The sequence below is a fragment of the Loxodonta africana genome, chromosome 19 (genome assembly GCF_030014295.1).
Source record: "Loxodonta africana isolate mLoxAfr1 chromosome 19, mLoxAfr1.hap2, whole genome shotgun sequence".
NCBI classification, from domain to species: Eukaryota; Metazoa; Chordata; class Mammalia; order Proboscidea; family Elephantidae; genus Loxodonta; species Loxodonta africana.
Genome location: NC_087360.1, coordinates 35,051,480 through 35,057,579, shown reverse-complemented (window position 1 = coordinate 35,057,579; position 6,100 = coordinate 35,051,480). Strand labels below are relative to the sequence as shown.

The 6,100-nt window shown below is 39.4% G+C and overlaps 1 protein-coding gene across 6 annotated transcripts in view; it reads left to right on the top strand.

Moving 5' to 3' along the window:
- The first annotated feature begins 1,525 nt into the window (after positions 1 to 1,525).
- Positions 1,526 to 6,100, top strand: part of LOC100677032 (zinc finger protein 596) — a 55,576-nt gene continuing 51,001 nt past the window's right edge. For 4 of the 6 annotated variants that reach the window (XM_064272589.1, XM_064272588.1, XM_064272587.1 and 1 more), the window contains exon 1: positions 1,577 to 1,619. The gene's annotated coding sequence lies outside the window, so the exon portion shown is untranslated. Of the gene's footprint in view, positions 1,620 to 6,100 lie in introns of all 6 variants that reach the window. The other 2 variants (XM_064272590.1, XM_023541427.2) reach the window with 2 other exon arrangements.

Here is a 6,100-nt window from a genome sequence, read left to right as displayed (position 1 = left end):
GGCTCCTTTTATATATATATCAATATAACCCAGTGCCATCGAGTCGATTCTGTGTATGTATATTTAATACATATGTCCTTCACAAGCCTCATTATGCATATTTGACACAAAACTTTCAAAAAGAGAAAACAAAAAACAGATTAAAATATCTCAATTTTCAAATTAAAAATACTCTTCTAAATGACTCTTAAAATAAAGGCAAAGAAAAATCTGGAATTATGAAATATTTACTAATTAACGACATAAGCAAATAACAAGATGCAATACAAGTTTATCTCAAAGATATTTGAATTTATCATTTATCTCAACAACGTTGAATAGAATGACAAATTAAATATAAAGGAGAAAGAAATTTATATCTATAGAAACAGAAATCTTTGTTCTTTTACTTCTGGTGACCAAAATTATCAGCTGCCTAAGACCTACACCTCCATAAACCAGGTCCTGGCATTAGGGAAGTTTCAGAACTGAGCTAAAATTTGTGTCTGTACCTCTGGGTGAACGGGTGTCATGGATTGAATTGTGTCCCACAAAAATATCTGTCAACTTGGCTGGGTCATGATTCCCTTGTATGATGGTATGATTGTCCACTATTTTATCATCTGATGTGATTTCAGTATGTGTTGTAAATCCTATCATGTAAATAAGATGGGTTATCAGCAGTTATATCGACAAGACCTACAAGGTTAGATAGTGTCTTAAGCCAGTCCCTTTTGAGCTATAAAAGAGAGAAGTGAGCAGAGAGACATGGGAACCTCATACCACCAAGAAAGCAGTGCCGGAGGCAGAGCGTGTCCTTTGGACCTGAGGTTACTGCGTGAGATGCTCCCAGATCAAGGGAAGATTGATGACAAGGATCTTCCTACAGAGTAGAAAGGGAGAAAAAGCCTTTCCCTGGAGCTGATGCCCTCCTACTAAAAAAACTGGACAGAGAATAAATTTGTCTTTGTTAAAGCCATCCGCTTGCGGTATTTCTGTTATAGCAGACAACAGGGACAGAAATGGAAATTAAGTTCTGTGGAAGTCAGCATGAAATTGCGTGTTCTGCACAGGGCAGAGTTTTGCATTTTGCATTCTAGCTTCCACCAATACAGACAACTCCAGCCCTTGCTCAATGAAATAACTCATCTAATTACAGGAGTTTCAGATGTTCCTGGACCCAATCACAGCACCACATCGTCCCCCCTCACTGAAGTTCCAGCTCAAAGGCCTGAGTCAGGAACCGTTCACTAACTGCGCGTTTGATTTTTACCAGTTTTCCACGTAGAAGAAGGAAAACATCTCAGCTTCCAATACATGTGACCTACACAGCTCTCCTCTTTTACTTAAATCGTTTGAAACGTGAATTTAAAATAGGTAGGAAGCACCTGTGGTCCTCAGGACCCCAAAGACAGTGAATCACATCAATAGCGGAGAATCAAGTTCAGCTGGGAAGACTTACGGACAGATATGGGAATCCTAAATCCTGAAGTAGGGAAGCTCAGGCCCCGCCCCCTCAACGCCCAGCTCGCCTATGTCCACGCCCCGCCTCTGGTCGGTGATGCCCCGCCCCATCCCGACACAGTCCTGCCGACCCGGAAGAGGATTTCTCGGAGCGACGGTCCCGTGAGGGATGTTAGGTGAGTGTAGTGTTTTAAGCTCGAGCTCGCATCTTCCGTCCCCTCCAGCCCCGTGTCCTCCTCTCTTGGGGTCCGGGCGTTTATGCGATAGTTAAACTCCCGGTACCTGCCCAGCTGTCGTCCCGGATACCCGTCTGTTTCCGGTTAAAACCACGCTGAGGCCGGTCCGCGTGGCCTTCCTGCTTTCGGGACTGTAGAATCCCGCTTGTCGTTTTGCTACCTGACCCTGAGCCGCCCTCACTCCACCTCGCGCCGGTAAAGGCCCCGCGGGAGAACCTCTCCCGCACCCCCAGCCTTGTCCCTTCGGCCTTCAGGGCGGCCCCCGCCGCGCGCCAAGGGCCCAGGACCGAGTTGGAAAGTTTATTTATTTCGTCACTTTCAAATAGTCCGTCTCTTTCTTTCGTCCTTGAAGCTTATCATTTCTCTCAAGTTTTATTGATATTTACTTAATTTTTAATATGTAATTCCTTTTTCCCTCTCTTGGTTTACAAATTTGAACAGTCGTTTTATTACTTTTCAAACCCTTTTTTTTTTTAGTAATTATGTTGTTACATATAAATTTCTTTAAGATCACTGCTTTGACCACATTCCCTTTTATTCTTCACAATGACTCTAAATTGGTCATTTAAAAATTATGACATAGGTTGTAGAAAGTTTTTCCTTTAATCAAATTCGAAGTACATATACTGTCCTTTGGTTTTTGATTTGTTTAGCTTGTTTTCACTATCTGATTTTCGTTTCTTTTTATTTCACTGTGGAAGAACCTGTGGTCTGTTTGGTATCTCCTTAATATTTTTTAGATTTTATGACAACTTTATTTCTAACTGAAGACAACACAATATCCAGTAATAGGAGAGTTGTTAAATATGGTAAGATAGCTCCTTGTTTGAAATTAGCTGACATTTTCTTTATGACTCACTACATGGTCATATTTGATGAATGTTCAGTTGGTGTATCCAAGTGTCTTGGATAAAAGTTCAGTTTGTATTCACTAATTTAGATAAACTGAATCTTCAATATGCTTACATTTTATTGCATTATAGACATGATTTCGAAGGAAATTGTTTTTAATTTTTCTGTTCACATTTAATAATTTATCAATTTCTCTTTGAGTTTTTATGTTTCTATTTAGTTATGTTTCCAACATATATTTTAGGTTCATACATACTCATGAATATCGTATTTTCAAATTTAATCTTCCCTTAGGAATATAAAGAAAAAGTCACTTGCCTTTTTAGTTGACTCTGACTCATGGTGACCCAGTGTGTGTCACAGTAGTTTTCAGTGGCTGATTTTGTGAAAGTAGGTTGCCAGGCCCTTTCTTCCAAGTAGTCTCTGGTTTGACTCAAACTTCCAACCTTTTGATTAGCAGCTGAGCATGTTAATAGTTTATGCCACCCAGGGACTCAGGAGTTAAAAAAAAAAAAACTTTAAAAATATAAAAAAGGATCATATGGTATATACTTTAACCTTACTAGAGTTGTTATAATATCTATAGAATGAAACTAATAACGTGGACTTAATAGGAGTCTTATTTAAAAACAAAGCCAAACCCTTTGTTCGAGTTAATTCTAACTCATAGCGACCCTAGAGAACAGAGTAAAACTGCACCATAGGGTTTACAAGGAGCAGCTGGTGGATTCAAATTGCCCACCTTTTGGTTAGCAGCTGAATGCTTAACCGCTGTGCCACCAGGGCTCTGTTTAAAAGAGATGCTATACAAAAGATCCAACAGTCATCCTACTCAGATCTTTAAATTTATTTTTAATGAGATACAGAGAATTTATTAAACAATATTAAAATTTTCTTTAGAAGCATTTATTAGAAACAGATGCATTTAGAGCATGAGGAATTTACTTTCAGTGAGCCCCTTGTTTCTGTCACACTGGTTGCATAATGTGTGGAAACTCTCAAATTTAATGAAGAAATCTGTGAGGATTTTTATTTGTGATATGGTTCAAATATGAAGGCACTATTTGTTTACTATGCATTTTACTTACTGCAAAAGGGATTTTGATTTCCTTTGTAATCCACACTCATGTTCCAGGAACAATCTTCATTATTGTTCTTTTAAGAAAATTGTAATTAAGTACTACCAAAGTTAGCCCAACTTGAGGTTAAGGGTACTGTCCTCCAGATTGCGAAATTTGTTCCAGACTTCTAACACCAACTGAAAGTTAGGGGGTTTACCAGAACCACCCTAAGGTCCATAATAGAAAGTCTCACAGAACTCACTGGAAGCTATTATACAAACGATCACATTTATTACAGTGAAAGGGTACAAACTAGAAGCAGCCGGATAAGAGACACATAGGGAAGAGTCTGTGAGGGTTCCACATGCAAAGCTTACACATCCTTAGGAGACGATCAACAGCTTTGATGTGAGACAGTAACCATGGTGTATTTCTAATTCTAAATGCTCACATTTTCACATCCAGAGTTTTTATTGAGGCTTCACTACAGTAACATGATCGATTGAATTATTGCTCAAGTGGTTGAACTCAGGTCTCTAGCCCTGTCTTCCCTCTCCCTCCACGAAGTCAGATTGATATCAAGGAGCCCAAAGCCACAACTCTCTAATGACATGGTTGGTCTTTCTGGCATGACCAGCTTCCACCTCTTTATATAAACTATTAGGTGTGGACCGAAGGGCCTACCATGAATAGCAAAGGTACTCATATCACTCTGGAGATTCCAAGGGTTTAGAGGTTACCTACCTCCCAGGAGTCAGGACATAGGCCAGACCTCTCTTTAGGTGAAATCAAATTCTTTACTGCAGAAGCAGGATTTAAATATCCCCATTGTACCAAAATGCTGAAAAACATGAGCAGGAAATGTAATGAAAATCCAGCTAGAGACAGCTGCTCTCATTTAGGTTAATTTTACTGTGGGGTGCACGCACTGTACCAAAAACCAAACCCATTGCCAGCGAGTTGATTCCAACTCTTAGCAACGCAAGAGGACAGAACAGAATTTCCAAGGAGTGGCTGGTGGATTTGAACTGCTGGCCTGGTTAGCAGCTGAGCTCTTAACCACTGTGCCACCAGGGCTCTTGCAGGCACCATAAGTTTATATAAAAGACACTATCATATTCTAAGTAAATTTTACATATTTTTAGTTATGAAAAGTACGTCTTAAAGTTTTCCCGTGGCCTTACCTTTTTTGACACTTGTCATGTTAATGGTAAAAGTAGTAACTTATTATGTATATGCACGTGTGTGTATATATGAAGACCTTTAACCATTTCATTGTCGTTGGCTTTTAACTAGTTTTTAAGTTTTCACAGTTAGGAAACCCTCTGCCAATGTCCTTTTAATGGTTTATATTTTACTTGACTGTGTAATCTTTTGGGTGTAATTCTAAAACCCTACCACCTGGGTTCTGCCATTTATTAAGTTGTTTGACGAAGACAAGTTACTTAGAGTCAGTGACACATTTTTGTCCTCTCTAAAGTAAGAACCCAGACCCAACCCAGTGCTCTCGAGTTGATTCCTACTCATAGTGACCCTATAGGACCCATAGAGTTTCCAAGGAGCGCCTGGCGGATTCGAAAGTAAGAACAGATCATCTAATTGGGTATTATGTAATTAAAGAAGTTAACACAAAATACACGTTAGGGTAATGTTTAGCATATGAGGAATGCTTAAAAATTCTAGCCTTTTCTGTTATGATCACAAGGTTAGATCCTAAACTCTCTTTAAAGCCTCTTACTGCCTCTTTGTTATCTCTAATGGGCTGACTTGTGACTATCTCATCTGAGAAATTATACCTCATCTGGTGGCTAGAACCAAATATTTACACTTGGTTAAAGACAGCTGCTTGTTTGAATTATTTTTTAATTTGTGTTTTTCATTTATCACCCACAAAAATATAAACTGTACGTTGAATCTCGTATCCTGTGATGGAAAAGTGTCATAGATTAAAATTAGGGCTATAAAAAATAAGTTCTCAAAATTTCCTTAAATGGACCCATCCAAACACTCATGTCAATCAAAACTGATTCTTAACACCTCTTTTCTTCTTGTCACAGCGTGTGAAAACTGGGAATTGCCTCCCACAATCAGCACCGTGTAGACCATAGGTGAAATGAGTTTTTAATGGTCAGGTACCATTGATTACACTGACTTGTCCGTAGAGTTCTTCCAGGTGTGGGAATGCTTAGATCCTGATCAGAGGGCTTTGTGAAGGAGCATAATGTTGGAGAACTACAGGAACCTCATCTAAGTAGGGTGAAGTAGAGGTCAGGATCAGCCCTTGGATGTGTTTGCATTTTCTGTTGTGAGCCTTTTGAGAGCCCGTCCCTTGCTTGACTGAGTTTCAGTTCCTCTGTAAGGGAATAATTGAAGCTTTGTTGATTCAAAACTGATTCAAAACCACTGCACCACCAGGTTAGCAGTGGAGCTCTTAACCACTGCCCTGGTGGCACAGTGGTTAAAAGCTCGGCTGCTAACCAAAATGAAGGCAGTTCAGATCTACCAGCT